Source organism: Pecten maximus, chromosome 11 (assembly GCF_902652985.1).
Source record: "Pecten maximus chromosome 11, xPecMax1.1, whole genome shotgun sequence".
NCBI classification, from domain to species: domain Eukaryota; kingdom Metazoa; phylum Mollusca; class Bivalvia; order Pectinida; family Pectinidae; genus Pecten; species Pecten maximus.
In genome coordinates this window covers 37,056,355-37,081,165 of record NC_047025.1, presented here as the reverse complement: position 1 = coordinate 37,081,165, position 24,811 = coordinate 37,056,355, and the positions used below count along the sequence as shown (strand labels likewise).

General features: G+C 38.1%; 1 long non-coding RNA gene across 1 annotated transcript; it reads right to left on the bottom strand.

Moving 5' to 3' along the window:
• Positions 1 to 13,700: 13,700 nt before the first annotated feature.
• Positions 13,701 to 19,926, bottom strand: LOC117338033. The gene is made up of 3 exons (XR_004534951.1): positions 19,677 to 19,926; positions 15,496 to 15,561; positions 13,701 to 14,204 (listed from the first exon to the last, which is right to left on the bottom strand). It is a non-coding gene; the product is annotated as an uncharacterized LOC117338033 (long non-coding RNA).
• Between the last annotated feature and the right edge of the window lie 4,885 nt (positions 19,927 to 24,811).

The window sequence follows — 24,811 nt, the reverse complement described above, 5'->3', positions numbered from 1 at the left end:
TAGTATCGTTCCGTATGATTGTAATTCTGATATATAATGTTACACAATGTACAATCCGTAACATATATGTAACCGGAAGAGGAAATAAACAGAATACAGTGTCATGGCTGAACACACGTGTTTGTCGAGTTTATCCGGACCATCTCGTCCAATATACACAACATAGCATTACATTGGCGACGAGGATGGGATAATGGAACGTAACAGTATTTCCGGCATTCGATATCGACAGCCATAAAGGTAATGCAGGTCCGAAATGGGACCGATGGATAGGTCGGTTGGAAAACCTGTTCGTGGCAATGGAAATCGACGACACAGAAGATGATGATAGAAAAGGGGCATTGCTTCTACATTAAGTCGGAGAAAAAGTATATGATATATATCTGGCAGATAAAACTCCTACCACATGTACGTCTTATGCTGATACGAAAAAAGCGCTTGAAGATTATTTCCGTCCTATAAAACATACGCAAATGGAAATCTACAAGTTTAGGTCGTGTAAACAAAAAGAGGGACAAGCTTTAAATGAATATGTAACTGTATTACGTACCGTGGCAAGGGACTGTGACTTCACGGACTTAAACAAGGACATTCTGTCACAGTTAATTCAGCATTGTCGTTCAAATCAACTCAGGCGGAGAGCACTGAGGGAACCGGAGAAGGGATTAAAGGACATAATCAAGCTAGGTAGAGCGATGGAACTGTCCCGATACTCAATGGAAGGTCAGTCGGAAAACTACGTGTCTCAGAAATCAAGAGGAGGTCGAGGAGCCCATCAGAACAACGGTAATGCTCGAGGAGGATATCGAGGCAGAGGTCAACAACGTAAAATAATAACCGTTGGTACTGGAACTGTGGAGGCAAGTTTCCACACAGAGATAGTCCGTGTCCGGCAAGTGGTCTTGAGTGTCACGGGTGTAAGAAGAAAGGTCACTTTCGTAAAATGTGTAAAGAGAACAAGGACAAAGATAGAAAAGAACACACGTATAAGAAAAAAATGAACTCTGTGGACTCTGATATAAAGGAGGACAGTTAGGACAGTCAGAGCAGTAGAAGAATTCGAGACACCCCAGAATGTCAAAGAACTACGAAGTTTCCTTGGAATGGCAAACTACTGTGCGAGATTTATTAAAGGATATGCTGATATCTGTGAACCACTGAGGGAACTTACACATAAAGATACACCCTGGATCTGGAATGAGAAGCACGAGAAAGCTTTTGTTGCGCTGAAACAAAGCCTATCTAGTGACACTGTCATGGCATATTATAATCTAGACAAGCCAGTAGAGGTTCGAGTCGACGCTAGTCCCATAGGACTAGGAACAGTATTAGTACAGGACAGAATAGTATGTTATGCGAGTCGTGCACTTACTTCAGTTGAGTCTCGTTACAGCCAGGTAAAGAGAGAGGCGCTTGCAGTTGTGTGGGCGTGTGAACATTTTGACCTATATTTACGAGGACTGTCAAATTTCACTGTGGTCACTGATCACAAACCGCTTGAAAGGATTTGGCAAAATGCTAAGCTGCCCAGCCTCCAAATTGAAAGATGGAATCTACGGCTACAACCTTACAAGTTTACAATCAAATATGAACCTGGTTATAATAATATAGCTGATTACATGTCAATACACCCTATTAAAGGTAAACCTATGAAACAAAGTTCACAGGAACAGAAGATAGCTGAAGAATATGTCAACTTCATCATGACTGAAGCTGTACCAAAATCCATATCACTGGATGAGATAAGGGAGGCAACTCGTGAAAGTCCAACATTACAAAAGGCTATAGAGTATACCAGGACAGGGAGATGGTATGAAATGAAGCTACTGAGATTGGACGATAGGTATGACATTGAAGAGTTGACAGCATTACGAGCAGTTAGGGATGAGTTACCTTACTGAGAGACTCAATAATTGTGATACCCGTCACGTTAAGAGATCGAGCTGTAAATGTTGCACACGAAGGTCACCAGGGAATCGCTAAGACTAAGACATTCCTCCGATCAAAGGTATGGTTCCCAGGAATTGACGCCAGGGTAGAGACATTGGTACTATTGAGTTTAGTTTCCAAAGCAGATTGGCGATTCTATTATCAATGATTATGTGAGATATCACTGAGTACAAGTGGTCAAACCATCTAAATGTATACATCCACAGTTTAGACTGTGTACATGTGTGTAGTAAAATCGGTTTATATTGATGGGAGTCAAATTCTTTTTACAAAGGTATGTACAGTTGTATGTTTGAACTTTTACATACTGGATTATTTTGTAATAAAACACAGATACTGACAGATCAGTGTTTATAGTTTCATACAGAATTACAATGCTCTTGCTATATTTACACGTAGATTGTTTGTAGTAATAACAGATGAATGTGATCATTGTTATTGTATTCCAGTATTGACTGGATAGCAGAAATACACTATACATTATATTATAGGTAAATAATTGTAAACAATAGGTTATATACATAATTTAAAAATAGTTATATGTGTAAAATTGGTTATAACTATTATTGTTGCTAATTATGAGTAATAATCACAAGATTAGAATGAGAGATATACAGAGTTAGAGAGACAAATATAATTAATTTCTCGAATTAAAAACAAAAAGAACGAACAGTTATGATGCAGCTCCAATAGGATATATACAGATCAATAACAGATTTATATGACAGCTATGACATGACTAGCGATAAAGTTGTTCATCAGGTACATTTTTGTTTTTACAATTATTTTCATACCGCGATAAGGTGTAAATATGAATTGTAGCAAAATCTTCTCATTCACACAATCGGTAAATTTTATACAGGTACTTGAGACTAAAGCAATGACCAATGAATCGTTTTTGCAAATATATAACCATATTGACAGTCAATATATGCATAAAATATCCTATTAGACATGTCTGTTTACATGTCCATAAAGATTTAAGATTCAATATAGTTGTTAATGTCAACCAACGTATAAAAGAAGAAAAAGAAATATCAAGACGTCTGTATAATAGGGGTCACACAAATGAAATATGCGGTATACCACAAGAAATCAGATACAACATAGATATTGACAGACTTCGATCATGCTGGCAATAACTAATGAAAAGTATAAACAACAGATGACAGACATTACTCCGTAGATTTGTAGAATACCGGGTGTACACTTATATTGATGGTCAGGATACACCAGTAGATAAATAAAAAAAATATCAACATTGACCTATATTTTACGGGAAAAATAACAACAGATATGACAAATGATATATAAACAAATGAATGTATTTCTGTCCATAGGATGGTTACACAGATGAGGTGACACTCTTAGCTGGAATGTTGTGAGTAGGTCTGTGGGCTTTAGCTATGTGTCTCTGGGTCCCGGGTATGTTACAAGCACGAGATGGGGTTCCTTACTGAGGGGTCAGTGGAGGTTTATTGGCAACCTCGGGTTTTCTCCTTACAATATGAATGACGATATTCCTTATGTGGCTTGGGTAATAAGTGAAAAGATTTTTTTTTCCATTGCCATGCCTTGATGTTCGTACTGTCTGTTGTGTGACGGTGGATTCCAAACAGTACATGCTCTTACATAAAACTTTGCTTTCTTTTCTGTGCAGAATTGTTCGTCTTGATAGTGGTTGTTTAATCATTGTTGTTCTCTTACACCGAGACACTTGGAGTAATCAAATGACCATCATGTCAACAGCAGATCGACAGACATTACCATGCAGGCCTTTCCGGATTTAACCACAACCATCGAATTGAATCAACCATTTATTTTCCAACATGGCCGCCCGACTCTCTGTCGAACACGCGCTCGTGCCCCCAGGCCAATAACTCCTGTTACGTCATACAATTGTAGGCTTAAACTCTAATCTTATAACTGGACAATTATGTATACGAGAACACTACATTCCCCCTTTTCTAAGATAACTAATTCATTGAAAAAGTAAATGAAACACTTGTGGCCAAGTCTCTTGGTAGTATCCATGTTGTCCACGGAATAAGCTATAATCACAAGTTGCAAGTATCTATTTGCTAATATTCACTAACACTGTTATACAAAACAAAATGTTAATGTCACTTCCTGGAAAATGACTCAATTTCAACATAATCTGCTGAATGCGTAACTGTTGAATAACAATTTAACTGAACAACTGAACGTTTGAATTCACTTATATATATACACGTCATTTCATTTAACAAAGTCTTTAAACTTTACGGGAAGTTTAACAACTCTCCTGGGCCTGGAAAACGTCTCTGTCTGGATATCCTGTGGCGGATCATCATCGACGGCGTCCAGGGTGTCCTCCATGACTCCCAATTGGCTTCCACTCGGCTGCTTGTCCATGGTGTCCTCCATGGCTGTCAATGGACTTCCACTCGGCTGCTTGTCCAGGGTGTCCTCTGGTGTTTGGAATGGTTTAATGAACGTGCTGTTCCTTTTGTAACACACACCATCATTCTATACAACGGTGCAGCTATTCCCGTTTTTCTCAACTAGTGTGTAGGGCGTAGGACAGAATGGTGTGCTCATCTTGTCTGTTTGTTTCTGTTTCACCAGTACGGACTCTCCAACTTTCAAGATAGAATCTTGAGCACCACGTTTCGCGTCAATATATATCTTGTTACGATATTTCATGTGCCCGTCTCTGTCATGTACTCCCTCGTCGACCAAACTCTTTCCTAAATGTTCTATTTGAGGTAGTTTTGTCCTTAATTTCGTCCCGTACATCAACTCCGCAGGAGATACTCCAGTCGTACTGTGTGGTGTTGTCCTATACGCTAATAGATATGTCAGTATTTGTCTTCCAGTCTTTTGACTGCGCGTGCGCGATCTTGATGCGTTTCATCAGTGAACTATTTTGGCGTTCAACTTCGCCGTTCGCAGCTGGATACAAAGGAGTGACACGGCGGTGTATAATTCCATTTTTTCGCATGTAGTCTTCAAAGTGGTCGGCTTAAACTGTGGTCCATTATCCGACGTTATAGATACTGGTATCCCATGACGACAAAACATGTTCTCCAAACTTTCCGTGATCTTTGTACTTGTGGTATCTTTCATGATTTCAATCTCGTAGTAACGGCTATAGTAGTCTACTACCACAAAAACATGACCAGTTGGAAGCGGTCCCAGTAAGGCAATGGCTAAGTCTTGCCATGGTCCGGTAGGCAACTCTGTAGGTTTTAACGGTTCTGGGTGTACCGTTCCGGTAACTATTTGACACCCATGACACGACTTTACATGTTTATCAACGTCTCTGTCCATTTGAGGCCACCATACCTTGGTCCTCAATTGTTGTTTTGTTCCTAGTATGCCCATGTGTCCTTGGTGAGCAAGTTGAATACATTTGTCCCTTAAGGATTTCGGAATGACTAGTCGCGTTCCACATAGTACTAGGTACATGTATCCAAGTCTACTAAGTTCATCTCTCACCGGATAATATGGTTAGCATGTTTTGTCCTACCTACGAGATTAAATACATTCTCTCACCATAGACAGTTCGTCATCTCCCTTTGAGGCCTCCTCCATCTCACGAGTCGCCAAAGCTGACGGAGTAGCCTCCCTTGCTACGAAACGATTGTAATTCTGTTTCCATTTCAAGTTTACTTTGACCGACATTCCACGTATCAACTAATCGCGACAATGCATCCGCAATGTTACCTGTACCAGGTTCGTATCGCACTTTAAATCTGTAAGGCATGAGTTTCATCACCCAGCGTTCAATTCTCGCGTTTGGTTTTGATGTTGGTCCATACAAAACTTCCTGGGGTTTATGGACAGTTACAAGTTCAAAGTTGAGTATCGCCGTTCAACGTCAGATAATACCCTACTCATATAGCTAATGACCTTAGAATTTCCGTTCTTATCTTCCCGGAGCAATATCGCAGCAATACCAACATTACTGGCATCAGTCACAACAGTTGTTTTGTCTGCATTCAACGAGAAATGACCTAATGTCTCTGCCTTGGAAAAGCATTCCTTCAGTTTTACAAAACTCGCGTGCTGGTCGCGTCCCCATACAAACTCAACACCCTTCTTAGTGAGCCGTCGCATCGGTTCAGAAATTGTTGCTAAGTTGGGTATATAACGCCCACTGAAGTTCACTAGCCCTAGGAAACCTCTCACCTCTGATGACGTCTTTTGTGGTGTCGCGTTGACTATCTCACGAACTCGTTCCTTTGTAGGTCCAATACCTTGACCTGAGATCACGTGACCCATAAACTCAATTTCACTAAGTCCAATTTGACATTTCCGTTTGTTCAATGTCAGGCTCTTTTCTCGAATCCTCGCGAGTACTTTCTCTAATCGCTCGTTGTGTTTCTGTTTGGTGTGACCATAGACTACAATATCATCAGAAATATTCTGTACACCCTCAATGTCATGAAATACACGCGAAATGACATGCTGATATTGCTCTGGTGCAGAATTGATACCAAACATCAACCGCTTGTACCGGTAGAGACCCTTGTGCGTCACAAATGTAGTTATGTTGCGCGAATCCTCCTCAAGCTCAATTTGATGATACCCATACTTCAGATCTAACTTGCTGAAAACTTTACAGCCATTGAGGTCATACAAAATCTCGTCCACCGTAGGAATAGGGTGTCTCTCGCGCACGATGGCCTCATTTGCTCGACACAGTCTGATATCCCCATCTGGTTTGGGTACAACAACTCATCTAACTCATCTATTTTGTCACTCACCTACGAACCACATTTTAAGTAACTATTCATTGAAAAGTAAATGAAACACTTGTGGCCAAGTCTCTTGGTAGTATCCATGTTGTCCACGGAATAAGCTATAATCACAAGTTGCAAGTATCTATTTGCTAATATTCACTAACACTGTTATACAAAACAAAATGTTAATGTCACTTCCTGGAAAATGACTCAATTTCAACATAATCTGCTGAATGCGTAACTGTTGAATAACAATTTAACTGAACAACTGAACGTTTGAATTCACTTATATATATACACGTCATTTCATTTAACAAAGTCTTTAAACTTTACGGGAAGTTTAACAACTCTCCTGGGCCTGGAAAACGTCTCTGTCTGGATATCCTGTGGCGGATCATCATCGACGGCGTCCAGGGTGTCCTCCATGACTCCCAATGGACTTCCACTCGGCTGCTTGTCCATGGTGTCCTCCATGGCTGTCAATGGACTTCCACTCGGCTGCTTGTCCAGGGTGTCCTCTGGTGTTTGGAATGGTTTAATGAACGTGCTGTTCCTTTTGTAACACACACCATCATTCTATACAACGGTGCAGCTATTCCCGTTTTTCTCAACTAGTGTGTAGGGCGTAGGACAGAATGGTGTGCTCATCTTGTCTGTTTGTTTCTGTTTCACCAGTACGGACTCTCCAACTTTCAAGATAGAATCTTGAGCACCACGTTTCGCGTCAATATATATCTTGTTACGATATTTCATGTGCCCGTCTCTGTCATGTACTCCCTCGTCGACCAAACTCTTTCCTAAATGTTCTATTTGAGGTAGTTTTGTCCTTAATTTCGTCCCGTACATCAACTCCGCAGGAGATACTCCAGTCGTACTGTGTGGTGTTGTCCTATACGCTAATAGATATGTCAGTATTTCTGTCTTCCAGTCTTTTGACTGCGCGTGCGCGATCTTGATGCGTTTCATCAGTGAACTATTTTGGCGTTCAACTTCGCCGTTCGCAGCTGGATACAATGGAGTGACACGGCGGTGTATAATTCCATTTTTTCGCATGTAGTCTTCAAAGTGGTCGGCTTAAACTGTGGTCCATTATCCGACGTTATAGATACTGGTATCCCATGACGACAAAACATGTTCTCCAAACTTTCCGTGATCTTTGTACTTGTGGTATCTTTCATGATTTCAATCTCGTAGTAACGGCTATAGTAGTCTACTACCACAAAAACATGACCAGTTGGAAGCGGTCCCAGTAAGGCAATGGCTAAGTCTTGCCATGGTCCGGTAGGCAACTCTGTAGGTTTTAACGGTTCTGGGTGTACCGTTCCGGTAACTATTTGACACCCATGACACGACTTTACATGTTTATCAACGTCTCTGTCCATTTGAGGCCACCATACCTTGGTCCTCAATTGTTGTTTTGTTCCTAGTATGCCCATGTGTCCTTGGTGAGCAAGTTGAATACATTTGTCCCTTAAGGATTTCGGAATGACTAGTCGCGTTCCACATAGTACTAGGTACATGTATCCAAGTCTACTAAGTTCATCTCTCACCGGATAATATGGTTAGCATGTTTTGTCCTACCTACGAGATTAAATACATTCTCTCACCATAGACAGTTCGTCATCTCCCTTTGAGGCCTCCTCCATCTCACGAGTCGCCAAAGCTGACGGAGTAGCCTCCCTTGCTACGAAACGATTGTAATTCTGTTTCCATTTCAAGTTTACTTTGACCGACATTCCACGTATCAACTAATCGCGACAATGCATCCGCAATGTTACCTGTACCAGGTTCGTATCGCACTTTAAATCTGTAAGGCATGAGTTTCATCACCCAGCGTTCAATTCTCGCGTTTGGTTTTGATGTTGGTCCATACAAAACTTCCTGGGGTTTATGGACAGTTACAAGTTCAAAGTTGAGTATCGCCGTTCAACGTCAGATAATACCCTACTCATATAGCTAATGACCTTAGAATTTCCGTTCTTATCTTCCCGGAGCAATATCGCAGCAATACCAACATTACTGGCATCAGTCACAACAGTTGTTTTGTCTGCATTCAACGAGAAATGACCTAATGTCTCTGCCTTGGAAAAGCATTCCTTCAGTTTTACAAAACTCGCGTGCTGGTCGCGTCCCCATACAAACTCAACACCCTTCTTAGTGAGCCGTCGCATCGGTTCAGAAATTGTTGCTAAGTTGGGTATATAACGCCCACTGAAGTTCACTAGCCCTAGGAAACCTCTCACCTCTGATGACGTCTTTTGTGGTGTCGCGTTGACTATCTCACGAACTCGTTCCTTTGTAGGTCCAATACCTTGACCTGAGATCACGTGACCCATAAACTCAATTTCACTAAGTCCAATTTGACATTTCCGTTTGTTCAATGTCAGGCTCTTTTCTCGAATCCTCGCGAGTACTTTCTCTAATCGCTCGTTGTGTTTCTGTTTGGTGTGACCATAGACTACAATATCATCAGAAATATTCTGTACACCCTCAATGTCATGAAATACACGCGAAATGACATGCTGATATTGCTCTGGTGCAGAATTGATACCAAACATCAACCGCTTGTACCGGTAGAGACCCTTGTGCGTCACAAATGTAGTTATGTTGCGCGAATCCTCCTCGAGCTCAATTTGATGATACCCATACTTCAGATCTAACTTGCTGAAAACTTTACAGCCATTGAGGTCATACAAAATCTCGTCCACCGTAGGAATAGGGTGTCTCTCGCGCACGATGGCCTCATTTGCTCGACACAGTCTGATATCCCCATCTGGTTTGGGTACAACAACTCATCTAACTCATCTATTTTGTCACTCACCTTTTGACGCATACTGTATGGTATTCTGTACATTCTTTGAGCTACAGGCTGAAAATCATTGTCCATATGTAATTTCAGCTGGAAATCCTTCAGTTTTCCAATACCATCAAAGCATTCAGGATAGTTCTCATAAATATTGCCGGATGTGTTTATCGCATGTACTCCTGTATTGAGTTTCAACAATCTTAATTCCTTTGTTGTCTCTCTCCCTAATAATGCTGGTCCTTCACCGTATAACACGAATATCTCTATTGCAGGTACTTTCCCATGAGTGATAATGCTTCTTTAGCTCCATACGAGTACAACTTCTTCTGTGTCTTCTCAGACGTGCATTTTATTTTGTTTCTTTTATGTTCATTCCATTGATTTTTGTCAATAATATTTACAGAAGCTCCACTCTCTACTATTAAATCAACAACTTGTTCATCTAGTTTGATTTTAACCACCTCTGTAGACTTCATGTCACTTACTTGGATTGTGTATTCATCACTGTCATCTTCATGTCCCTGTGGTGTAGGTCCAACTGCATGTACTTTCCCATATCCCTTCCTTCCTCCAGATTTTCCATATTTTTGTCCACGCTTTTCATTAGAGTTACTTCCCTTCATCTGGTTAACAGAGCTAGGTTTCGGGTTCGGTTTGCACCTCGCAGCAAAATGCCCAATGCCACCACATAATTTACACTTGTGAACCCTTGCAGGACATTTCAAATCTCTACCTATGTGACCAGTATATCCACATTTAAAACATACAGGACCGGGCGTCGTATTTTCCATCTTCTTAGCATGCGTTTCTGACATTTCTAATGACCGAGCTATCCTTCTCAGCTGTTCTAATGTAAGTTCATGACCTCGTTCGAGTAGACGTGTTCTCAACTTATGAGACGTACACTTTTCTATGACCTGGTCTCGTATTTGTTCATCGACATTGGTGAACTCGCACAACACAACTGGTCTTGTTGTCTTCATCTCGTAATAAACTGTTGAAACTGTATCGCTCATTTGGAACGTTGACTTTTCCTTTGAAATGTTTGTTTAATGCATCTAGAGTTTTTGCATAGTTCGACTCACCTTCGCCCGCTGGTAATGTGAAATATATGTCCTGGACCTCTTGGCCCGCACAATGTAATAATAAAGTCTGTTTTTGGTCCAAATCAGTAATTCCTTTCCCGATAGAAAATAAATCAAAACTTCTCATCCAGCGCTCCCATGTCCGGTGCAGACGACACTGATCGGTGCGCGTTTCAAATTTGCTCAGTCGGTTTAGCTCAATTAAATTCGCCATCGTTCTTTTTACAGGTACCTCGACTTGATCATTCATCGATTCGTCATATCCGTTCTCATAGTTTTGATTTCCCTCGTCGCCAGATGTTACGTCGTATTCCGGATTCAACCACAACCATCGAATTGAATCAACCATTTATTTGCCAACATGGCCGCCCGACTCTCTGTCGAACACGCGCTCGTGCCCCCAGGCCAATAACTCATGTTACGTCATGCAATTGCAGTCTTCACTACTCTTAGTTTTATAACTAGACAATTATGTATACGAGAACACCACAGCTCATAAAGGTCAACGAGTGTAACGACGTCGGTGAATGCTTTGCAGACTATTGTGTTGGAGTGCGACATATTTGGAGGTGGATTGGTTATGGTTTATGGAGGAAATTCTCATGGGTAAAGGACACCTTAAGTGATCATTAACGGAAAGTTAACGACTGAACGCTATCGAGATTGGTTCCTACTGCCTTATGTTGTGCCATTCATTAGGAGGCACCATTTGACCTTTCAGCAGGATAACGCTAGACATCACGTTGCGAGAGTTTGTAGGGACTTTCTTGCAACCCAGAACATAATCCTTATTCAATGGCCTCCAAAAAGACCCAATATGGCCCCAACTGAACATTTGTGGGATGAATTAGACAGAACAGTTCGGAATCGGCCAAACATCCCAATTAACCTCCTGCAATTACCGAGGGATGGAATAACATTTTTGTACGGACAGCCAATGGCCTAATGAACCGCAGAACCAGAGATGCTTTAGTTGTTCCGGGAGGACACACACAATTCAAGGAATCAGTTAGGCAACGGTCGTTATTTCAATGTTGTGTAGGTAAGGGTACCATAATTAATGGCGTCCGAAAGAAGTCCACGTTTGTTAAAATATCAGAAAGTTTGAAGTTAGATGGTCCAATATACGAACTTATTTTATTATACCATAAAATTGAAGTAGCATTTCTGTATCTTGTCATTATAAATACAGTTAAAATGAATTTACACAGGCAAATAATCACCTAAGAACTGCCTTACACTAGACACTAGTATGTTGGCTCAGAGAAATAGATCATTTACAGCATGTTTGTACAGTATTTTAGTCTCTCTTACCTGGACTTTCATTTACACAAGACAAACGCGCTTTCCTTCAGACCCTATCTGCAATATTCACCTGTCAATTACCGCATTGTAGATGCAATGTTGGGAAGGAAAAATCTTCAGACAGGTTCATAAGCATATCATCAATCCATGGAAGAGAATGGCTATCTATCATGGTTACATAATTTAATCTCCTGTAGTAAACACAGACACGTTTAGAACCGTCCTTTTCTCCCAAGTGCTCTAGGATACTCAGGGTTTAGATGCTAATTCAACCATACCCATCTTCATCTCATCAGCCTCCTTGTCAATCCCCTTTGTTTCGAAAGGGAAATTCTTCTGTGTGTCTGTTGTTGAGGTATAAATGAACCTGCATCACCAGCCAAACACATGTGACCTGGCTTATATAACCATAGAGAAGAAAAGTCTTCTTATCCCGATGGGTCACACTTATGATAATCCATTTGATGAAGAGATCGTGCAATTAGTATTCTACCAACTATATCCAAAATATATCAAACGATCAGCAAAGTGAGCGCTTTCGAACATTTTTGACACGTTTCTATCTATACGGCCAATGTCATTCATTTGAACAAACTGTGTATCCCTTTATCCAAGCATAATACAGGGCCAATATCAGGTATCTGGGCCCCTACATTATTGAGAAGTCCTTTTAATTTAAACCTTTTAGCATGTCTGATCCCTGTGATATTGAATGTAGGTCAAGGTCATTTATATAATCATCTATTGTTCCCCTTCCTCCCAGAATGCAACAAAGTGTGTAGTCCTTCATTCCAGCACGCTACAAACGCAATAGTGGGTTTCTAAATCTCTTGGTTTTCAAGAAAAAAAACGTATAAAGATTTTAGCATATTTGACCCTTGTAACCTTATATATTAAATTAAATCAGGGTCATTGATTTTAACAAGCTTGTTAGCACTTTATCCCAGTGTAAAAAAAATATCTAAAACACACGACGGACGCCGCCGCAAAAAAAGCGATCGCAATACATGTAGGTCAACTGAGACCTAAAAATATTCAATTTGTACTACATAGTCTGGCTGTTGCTAATAGCAATATCACGTTTGAAGAAAACGGCACACTACTACACAGGCAAAAGTGCCACACATGTGCCACATGCGTAAAACGCATGAAAATCATATGAAATTTACATGCGTGGTTAAGCAGAAAAGAGCACGCGCGTAAATCGTGCGTTGACTTCATATGAATATCATGCGTAATACGCATGTGTCTCGTGTGTAAATTTCGACATGCGTGGATCATGCGTAGCTACATGCGTAAATTATGCGTATCATATGCGTTAAACGCATGTAAAATCTGTCATGCGAGAATCGTGCGAATCAATACGCATGTGGAGGAGACGAAAAGAGCTACGTGCGTATCTCGTATGTAAATTACGTGTGTAATATGCATGAAAAGAGCACATGCGTAAATCACATGTCCTCTGAGAAAGTCTTGAATTGTTCTAGAATTTCTTCAGAAATGTACTAGATCATTCTCAAACAATTCTATTACAACTCAGAATGTGTCATGTCAGGGTCCGCAGTGGCCGAGTGGTTAATGTGTCCCAACATTGTTCCATTATAACCTTCACTTCTGGATTGTGAGTTTGAAAACCACATTGGACAATTGCCAGGTACTGATCATAGATCTTTGGTTTATCTCAGGTACTCAGGCTTTCCTCTATACATTCAACACCTGACATCCCTTTAATGGCTGTAAACAAAATAAAGCAAACCAAACAGAACAATGTCAGATGCCCAATGGGCATTTTATCTTAAAGTCTAATCAATAATAACAAGATGAAAATTTGTCATTTAGAATCAAAAATATAATTCATTTAATACTTGCTCATGTAAAGTAAATCCATACAAAACCAAGTTGCACTATAGTTTAGAATGTCAGTTTATCTTATGGTAAGAAAGATCAATACACATATATATAAATATTAAAAACCACTATCCATGTCCTTGGCCTTTGCATTACTGGTATAACTTGTATAGAGAAAAACATCACTTTTTCAACAAGACGGAGATACTGTTGTCTTATTCATATTGTTTGCCTCTCCAACATCATTACTTCTAGTTCCAGAAATCACTTTTGCTGCTTGGAGATATTTATGCAGAATCATATGATATACAGTTCATTGAATCTTTTTCCTTGAAGCTTAACACTGTTGACATGGGTTTCAAAACTGCCGAGCCTTGCCTGCTGTGACTGACTGACTGTCCATTTGCCGAAAGCAGAAAACAGTTTCACTATGTTGCAGATCTGTCTTTCAGCTTCTCCAGATGTCCACCTTTGTTGAAGTTTCTGTAAACAAAATTAAAAGAAAAAAGTAATCAAAATTGGTTTTTTCATGGTACATTCACACATGATGAACTATATTTAATTATGAGATGATAATCAAAATCTCAATAATATGACTACATTACTTTTCAAAATTAACTAGAACTGTCGCCAAGATGGCTGACTTATACCCCCGCAATCTGCAATGGTCGAAATGGAAGGCTTAATAAGATAACCCAGTAATATAGTGACCAGTTGCCATAGCAACCACATTTAAAAAAAACAGAAAAAAAAGAAACAAAAGTGGCATGCACATCTACACATGTTCCTCTATATTTGTGAAAAGTTTCATTGAAATCGGCACTTTGGTTTAGGAGGAGTTGTCTGGACAAACTTAAAGTTATGGTTCTTATCAGAAAACCTGTTTATAGTGACCAGTTGCCATAGCAACCATAATCTTGAGAAAAATAAAGTGGCATGCACATCTACACATGTTCCTCTATATTTGTGTGAAGTTTCATTGAAATCGGCCCATCAGTTTAGGAGGAGTTGCCCGGACAAAATGCGTCTACAGACGGACGGACGGACGGACGGACAACCTGATTCCAGTATACCCCCCCCCCCCCCCCTAACTTCGTTGCGGGGGTATAATTATTTTAGAGAATTAATCACTGAATCATTGCAATGACAGTGTCATATACAGCTTTATGAGCAGAGGTTAAATGCCTTCCCTATATAAAATAAAGTAAATTTTACCCCTTCTCAATGAAGACGCTTGACCCCAGGGTTATGAAATTTACAATTTTGGTAAAGGACCTCAAGACCTTTCCCTTTCCATCTACGTCTTTGATACAAAGAGTATTTGATTTCAGCTTATCTGGGAGTGGAGAAAAAGATTTTCAAAATTTCAGTCAATTTGACCCTTTTTGACCTGCCCCTCAGGCTTCTCTGTTGTGAGTTTGAAACCTAAGTGGGGCAGCTACTTGGCACTGACCAGAGATCAGTGGATCCCTCGGATTAAACACTGGGTTTTCCAGCGTTCCTTCTCCTCCAAACCGGGTACATCCTTAAATGATATTGGCTTTCAACAGGGCGTAAAAAGAAACAAAACTGACCTGGACGTTGGAAAAGTCAAAGTCAGTGCTTACACATTGATGTTTCATATTTATTATAGAAAATTTATAAAAATTATCACATTTCTTTATGAGCTTGACATGAAGGTAACAGTGATTAAACAAACAGCAGTTGGTTAAGTGTCCAAATAAATAAGTATTTTTCAAAGATTATTATGAAGTTACAAGACATGTGTGATTACCTAGACTTGAAGCTGACAGGAGTTCTTACAGCTGGTGTCCCTCTAGGAGCTGGATGTTGAAGATATCTAAAACAAAGAAAACAAAATAGTTTTCAGAAAATAAAAACATAAATTCAGCTTCATTTAATCATTGATATCAATTTGTTTGCAAACTGTATGAATAAATAAATGTTTTTAACCTCTTATATGGTAGCAGTACGTGTATACCACAGGGGCTTGGCACGATTTTCCAAATGATAGTCCATATATATATGTATATAGTATCGATACTATATACATATATATATGGACTATCATTTGGAAAATCGTGCCAAGCCCCTGTGGTGTATACCAGTTTTAATAAAATATCTAACAATTGCAGTTGTATCAAATAAGTGAACAAGAGGCCCATGGGCCTTAACGGTCACCTGAGATTTGAAATATTTCAGTTAATTTAATTGACCATTCTTGGCCCCATCCATCAGCCCCAAGGGGTCAGTCAGTACCAATATGTGCATACCATCAACTGCTATCCCAAGCTGATAATGTTAACGAAATAAGAATGAATTCCAATAGAAATCAAACAAGTCATAGTCAAAAATGTGATTTCCCTATATAAACTATAATAAAATTTACCCCCTCCCAAGGGGTAGATGTGTGACCACAGTGTCATGAAATTCATAATTTTAATTAAGCACCATAAGCCCCTTCCAACTATGAAGAGTATTTGATTCTACCTTATTTAGTTATTTGGGTCTTGAGAAGAGGATGTTTGAAATTTTTTGTCAATTTGACCCTTTTTAGCCCCGCTTATCTGCCCCTGGGGGTCAGTCAGGGCCAACATGTGTATACCATCAAACTGCCATCACAAGCTAATAATGTTAACCAAGTTAGAATGAATTCCAATAGAAATCAAACAAATTATAGTCAAAAATGTTATTTCCCTATATAAACTAACGTAAAATTTACCCCCTCCCGAGGGGCAAAATGTGAGACCCCTGGGTCATGAAATTCATAATTTTGGTAAAGCACCATAAGACCCTTCCATCTATGAAGAGTATTTGATTCCAACATATCTGAGAGTATATAACTATATAGAGAAGAATATTTTTGAAGTTGCAGTCATTTTGACCCTTTTTAGCCCCATACCTCAGGCCCCTGGGGGGTGGGGACCATATAATTCACAATTTCGTTGACCTTTAGCCAGATTTCATTGAATTTGGTTCAGGGGTTTTGGAGAAGAAGTCAAAAATGTAAATTGTTTACGGACGCATGACGGACAACGACGGGCAAAAGGCGATAAGAATACCAGGTCACTTGAAATTGAGAGAATAGTTCTGCAATATGAAATGAAAACCATATTTTGTGAAAACTTTTAAAATATTTCAATTTAGTTTTTCTCAAGAGGGAAATAAACTGCGCTCTGAGGCCTGGAATTGAATGCCCTTTCTGATGTAAATATTTGTCCATTGCAGTGTTGGCCACATACATTGTGAACTTTTTACATTAGTCCCTGTGCAACTAAGCCAACTATATTTTACCTGTGTGCAGATGACATTTCAAAGAATTGTGATAATTTATTCCTGGTCATTGTTCGAATTTGTCAAATAATTTTCTGTAATACCTTTGTAAATAGATGAAATCAACTTGAATTCAAAAGTGTACAAAAATGTACATGGTTCCTCACCCAAAATAACTGAATATGACTTAATTGAAAATATTTTAGTATCAACTTAGCTTTCTCCACATTGATTTCTTTGTACATGGCAAAAGATATAATTTGGCTCTGTCCAAAGATATAGTCTCAATCAAGGTCACGTCAGAGACTTCAAAACAAATAATTTCAAATTGTTAGCATTTGCATATGATGTAATCATGTTTCATTAAAAATTTGAATAAAAAGTCTAATTTGAAAAAAAAAAAAAATGTTGATAATGTGAGATTCATGAAGCAAATCATTTGAATAGTTAAATTTGATCTTTCAAAATTATTCCCATCACACAACACAGGCTGAAGTTATTCAATATTTCATTTCGAAATCAATTTCAAATCTTGAAATTTTCTTATTTAAACAATCATTATGACCAGGGACATATCCCTGATATCATGTATTGTAGTGACAGGACCTGATGCATGAGGAACTTTCCAGCTTGCAGTGTACATGTCATTTCAATAGTTCTACAAATACATGTAATTGAATGATATAAGTTCAGAAAAAAATTATGCAAAACAAATTAAGAAATGATGCTGTTCTCTTGTTTGATTCAAAAATATAAAGACAATGCTTTAAAATTTATTCCAAAGAAAGATGTTAAAGTAAAAAAAAACTTCAGTGAAATTCCCAAAGGTATAAAGAATGTAAATTCACCACTTCCAAAAACCAACCTATAGCCGTATACCCGTTATTAGTACACATTGTTCACGTCCAGGAAAATTAAATAGGCCTATAAATCTACAGTCTGAGGTACAATTTGCCTCTGGGCAGCAAACTATGTACAATTTACCTGTAAAACAGACCTGTTGGAACTACATCGTTTTCCTTTCCCACTCATTCAATATATATCATAGTATGACGTGTCACTCTTACATTTTATGTAACAGATTATGACGTGTCACTCTCATGAATGTAGGATGGTTGTTCAAGCCAATTTTCAAATCATAAATTCAAATGTTTAAACTTTTAAAAAATGACATAAGGCCAACTGCAGTTAGTGTACATGAAAGCTTGATAAGAATTTGCTTAACTCATACATGAAAATTATATTAATCTATGGATGTAAAAGTTCAAGGAGTAGCAGTGTGCAGCCAGCTGGGATCGAACCAGCGACCCCGGCTTACTGGTCCACTGAGCTAAAGGGAAATTCCCCCTAGCTGGAAGCTAGAAGGCGACCATACAACTATGTACAGTATTTACAATTAAAACCCGGCCTGCTACAGTGATATACATACATGTACATATTGACTTGACTTCTAATTATACTCTTTACATATACTTCCATTACAGTATCAGAGATATAAAGTAATAGTAATCATGATATCATTAAGAATAGTTAACTCATAAATGTACATTTGAGTATCAATTAGTGGTTTTAAATGTGAAGTTGACTAAAAGTTTTCTACTCCAAATATAAAAATGTGTTTGAAGAATATTATTTTGACCATTTACTGTACATTTTTGAGTGTTGTAACAAGCTTTTATACTACTATATCATAAATATTTATTTCCCTATTTGGAGAAATGCATGAAATTGAAATATAGATTATTTATATTAAGTTAAAAATGCCAGGTTCAAAGTCTGCATGCATAAAGGACGCTTTATATATTAGTTATTAGGTAGAGTTAAATTGATGGAAATGAGCATGACTATGAGTCGCATAAATTTCACATCTTCGGAGTTCTTATTCTATGGCAACCCAGCTGGGATACCTGGGACAATCATATCATTTCAAAAGTGTAAGATAGCTAGTCATAAGCTTAAGTCTGTACCGGTTTACTTTATGAGCTTGGTAAAGGTAAGGTGTGATGACCAGTTTCCATCTAACAATTAAGGGGATCTTTATCTAGTTTATATGACCATGTACACCAGTCCAGATCTTCACACCTTTTAAGGTAAACTTTGAAGGAGGGGTCATTATTGGGGTCAGTGTAAGTCACACCCTTGTTACCTGGGAGTGTGGGTGTGTAGAGGGGGGGGGGGGGGGGGGGGGGGGGGGGGGATTATTTCTTATATAACTGGCATAAGAACTCCATGTATGACCTTGATTTAATGAGGCAGGAATAACATGAAAACAAAAAATTACATTAACAAAATAATAAGATGATAGGCCTATACTGTATACTTTAAGATAAGTTACATGTTTTATGAGTAGTATACATATGTATATCTATGCGAGCGGTTATAAATCAAAATGTATTTCAATATTCTGCTCGTTCACGAGAAAATGTCCGTGAGCACACGTGCGGTTTTCTGTACATTTGTGACCTCAATCTGGCGATTCCCGTTGATATTTTTAGACGTAAACAATCACTGAGAAAGCTAGCCACAAAAAAAACTAAACCGGCTAGGCCTATCGAAATCTAAAATTAATTAAATTTGGAGAAAAAAGTATTACTACAGTAAATATAAAATAAACGGGATCTGTTCTTCGTGCATATTTAGCGCCGCCTGTTTACATCAATGTCAACAAACAAGTTTACTTACAAGTTACAGTCAGCGGTACTGGTACTGCCGATGAGCTCGAGGCTACGGGACTTTGCTTGACATTCTGAACGCTGGGTTGATTATTTTTTGCACGCGTGCTTGTGCAAAGCAACATACAATCATGACAAAACATCCATATCTTGGAACATCGTCTCTGATATTCAGATATTGTAAGAAATACTGGCAGTGACAGTAAAATACAACACAGAACTTCAATGAGACAGGCGCAGCAACAAACTTGGTGACGTCACTGGTGACGTAACATCCGGAGAAGACCCTACTGAAAAAAACAACACACAAACGAATTTCACTTACCTATCTGTTATCTTTGTCCGCCTCGTTGGTTACGTGAAGGGAAAAGGATTCGCCGTGAATCACAGATATGTTCTCCGCCACGGACTGCGCTAGCGATTGTAATTCTGATTCTGTCCAATTTGGTTTTCCGCTTTGTAAGTGACAGTACGACTAACCACCCGAATCCAAACGCAATGGACCGAAAAGACCACATATCATTTATTGTGTTTCTTCTTACTTAGTTTAAATTAATGAAACTGAGCATATTATTTCCCAAAACCTGTTATTCAATTCAAAAAATTACTATCTATTAATTATAAGCGGTAAAATATATGAAAATAAATGTTGACATTGTATTTTTTTCTTTTCGCTCCATCGGGTACTGATTAGGGTAATTAGGCCGCCCCGCCGGTAGCAATATGCATGGCGTCGAGTCAAGTATGAAATTTTCACTAGCGTAAGCGAGGGTCTATGCGGACGAATTAAAACACCTAGATGGGACTAAATATGTGTTCTGAGGTAAATAAATATCTCATTTATCTATATATGTAAGCTAGGTGTTATGTCACACCCGATTTTATTGTATTTGCACCAAATTCTTAGCGACACCAAATTGTTTTCATATCTAGTGGTGCGCTCTGGCCCTGCACCAGACATGGTTGTGATACAGTGCGTGGACGTGATGCAGGTATCCGTTTCTAGTGGTTTTCGCGATATTTGTCTCAATATATGTGCAGCCTGGCTATGGATCATGGTTACTGCCGTAATATTTATCAAATGAAACAGCCGATGATATTTAAATGTACTTTGCATAATTTTAGGCCAATATCAAAGTATATGTTAACTGATTTATGTGCATATTTTGTCAATGTCTTTATGATCATTAAGTGTCGATTGTCAATTTATAATAAAATATGTAAACACCTTCATTTAACAAGATTTCAAGATTTTTATAGATACACTCAGACACATGTGTAACATGAGGACATTTGTGACAAACAATAGAAATAAGCATGAGCAACAAGAGCAATTATATACATGTAGCTACTGTTAATTAAAAAAATGGTATCATTATGCATTCATGGCTTCTTTAGTCTAACTTAGTCAAATTTACATTGGTGTATACCAGAAATGTTCTACTATATTGACCTGGTAATCTTGATTATTTGAATTTATTTAGAAAAAGAAATACATATGTACAGTACTGTATATATGTATTCATGTTTCTTAATCTATACCATTTGAGTGAAGTTATGTATATGTCTTGAAATTTGTTTTCAAGTTTAAAAGAATTTGTTCAAATAGTATATATTGTTCATTTTTTTCTGGTTAATGTGAAATTTAAAACAATTAAAAGATCTCACTTGAAAATCAGTCCTCATTTATATGAAAAGTGATAAAAAAACCCACATAAGCATTAGAATAAACTGTAAGTGCTGAAAGAATGAAAATAAATGAAAATAGAAAATAAAAATGAATGAAAAACAACAAAATATTTGTTTACGCATGATTCTGATGCTTAAAATCTTTAATGTGATACACGCATGTAAATTTCACATGTATCTCGCATGTAGCAACAAAACATGCGATTCTCATGCGTGTCAAGTAGACATGTAAATCGCATGATAATCGCATGTGGATGACATGAACTTTTCATGCGAAAATCATGCGTGTGGAAAATCATATGATATACGCATGAAAATCGTGTGAAAATCGCATGAAAAATGCTACGCATGTGGCACATGTGTGGCACTTTTGCCTGTGTAGGTATAGGAATACCTGCTCAATTGATAATATAATCAGACAACAAAGCTACAAAGTAAAAATGCTGCCAGATAGCTGTTAAAATATTTACATTGATTAAGTTCTTGTCTATTGAATCAAGACTCCTAATATTCAAATATTTTGTAAAGTCAAACTATATTTATTGTTCAATCAGTAGTCTGTAATAAGATAATTACTGAAAAATAGAACCACAGTTACGGGGTTAAAGTATTGTGTATAATGACTATGATGTACTACTTGATCAGGTAAATTGTCTAGAATCTTCGCTTAAATAGGCCCAAGTGTATAGCAATAGAAATGTTAAATGAATTAGTAACATTGATCCTGTGTATAAAAGAGATATAGTTACTAGTAAACTTAAACGAATTTCTTGAAAACACATTATAGATACCTGCAGTAAGGACCGTGACATAGGGCAAAAAGTCCTTTCGTTTCGAGTCAGGGCCGTTGTGGTACAGCTTTCCAAATGCAATACTGGTCACCATGAGATTAACTAAGATGCAACTGTGCCGTCTGTCGTGGTCCTGGTGGTTTGCAAAGCTAGTTCATTTTCAGCGCCGATTTTTGTTTGTTTTGTTTTTTGTTGTTTTTTTTTGTTGTTTTTTTATTGTTATCTCTGTATCTATGTATACTTGTATGCTATCTTATTCTATCTGTATCAATGGGTATGAGACTGAAATTCCTCCGTCAACATTTTATTGTACACATGTATGACAAATATGCCATCTTTAGGTAGCGGAAGCCTAATCACTATAACATACCTTTCACTTGTGATCCGTCTGTTTAACTTTAAATACAATATCATTCTATTACATAAAAATATTTTTATCATCTTCTAAAATTTAAAACGAAAGATATCTGCATACCAATGTACATAGAGTCACAAGTTTCCTAAGCGTTCTGTAGACTTAACCTTGTCCATTTGCAATGGCAACGTTTACAATTGTTAAATGTAATATTTGATATACAGTTAAATGTATATATTAATTAATGCTGGAACTTATGATCTGTCTCTGGACCTTATTTCCCTCAACTCCCGCCGGATTGAAACAACATGGTAGCAAGGGGGATAATGAGGAATACGTGTCTGGTATAATAGCTTGTATGAGTAAAGTTCAGTCAAGACTGGGGAATCAAAATGTAATATTTCAATTTCTACTCAATTTGGACTCAATGAAAGTTTTAAGTTTCATTTAAGGATTGAATCTTGATGTGGTCGATTTCATGGGGTCATGAATTGAGTTGCGAAGCAGTTCATGTTGAATTTGTCTCAAGAGCAACTCAATTCATGACCCCATGAAATCGACCAAATCAAGATTTTTTTTTCGAATAAAAAAGTAAGTCTAGATATTAATGTCTCGAAGCTTGTGCAAGTCCAAATGAGAAAAAGCCCGAGGAGTTCCGGATTGCGTATGTCTATGTCGATTATCAGTACCTCGTGTCAAATGTTCTAGACTGTTCCACAGACACCCAAGTTTATATCTATGTTATATGGTATTTGAGGCAAATATATTTGAAAATTTACTTCATTTATTAATTTATGCAAAAGATGATGAGAGATATGAAGATACTATGGGTTTTTTTCTCTCCCAGAATGCCTCATTCAAGATGGCTGCCAACATTGGCAGCCATCTTGAATGAAGCATTCTGGAAGAGAAAAAAAAAACATAGATATCTTCAATTCTCTCCCCTGTATCTTGGTTTTCAAATACAGAAGTGGCATACCTTTCTTCAACTGTATATTCTTGAGATTTTATCTTTTCAGGGAGGTGAAAACCTTCTGGAATTTTAGTCATGATGAAGATTGAAGAAAAGTATGTTGAAGATTATATTTTGAAAATAAAAAAACACATGTATTGAGTTTTGTTTTATCTTTTATTCAATTAAAATTTACATTATCATTTTCAATTTCCGCGTACGGGATGATGTATCTGTCTGAAAAATAAAAAATGTTGAAAAAATAGTATAGTATGTAAATGGCCAGCCGGGTTGGTTTTCGTGACGTTATTGACTTTCGGCATGCTAGTATAGTATGTAGATGGCTAGCCGGGTTGGTTTTCATGACGTTATTGAATTTCGGTATGCTAGTATAGTATATAAATGGCTAGCCGGGTTGGTTTTCATGACGTTATTGAATTTCGGTATGCTAGTATAGTATATAAATGGCTAGCCGGGTTGGTTTTAACGACGTTATTGGCTTTCGGCATGCTAGTATAGCATGTAAATGGCCAGCCGGGTTCGTTTTCACGACGTTATTGGCTTTCGGCATGCTAGTATAGTATGTAAATGGCTAGCCGGGTTGGTTTTCATGACGTTATTGAATTTCGGTATGCTAGTATAGTATATAAATGGCTAGCCGGGTTGGTTTTAACGACGTTATTGGCTTTCGGCATGCTAGTATAGCATGTAAATGGCTAGCCGGGTTGGTTTTCACGACGTTATTGAATTTCGGTATGCTAGTATAGTGGTGAACAGATAGAGGGGGTTTTCCACGCTCAAGAATTACAAAAGGTCTACAAATCAAAAGAAACGAAGTGGAAAATAGAAGAAGTCTTAAAAGTTAAGAGAGTCAAAGGAAAGAAATTAGCGTTGATTAGATGGTTAGGATGGCCAAAAAAAATTGATTCCTGGATAGATTATGATGACATTGAAGTGTCCATAAAAACTATAAATAAGCTGAAAAAAAACACCAAAATAAAGAAAACCATGGCTTACGTGTGTCAATTTTGTTCTAAAACGTACACGTTGAAAAACTCTCTGGATCAACATATCAGAAGAAAACATTTCAAAGATCTACGTGAAATACCGTGCTCATCATCTGGCAAAATTACCTCTCGGGAGGAATTTGATATAGTTAATGTACCGGTAAGCACGTTACCCCCCAATACCTAGAGGACATTTCTTGCCCTGGAAACATCCCTTTACCTGTATGATTGCAGGTCCCACAGGAAGTGGAAAAACAACGTTTGTGAAGAGGTTTATAGACAACATTCAACAGATGATGACTCCCATACCCGATAAAATCCTGTGGTGTTATGGAGAATATCAAACAATCT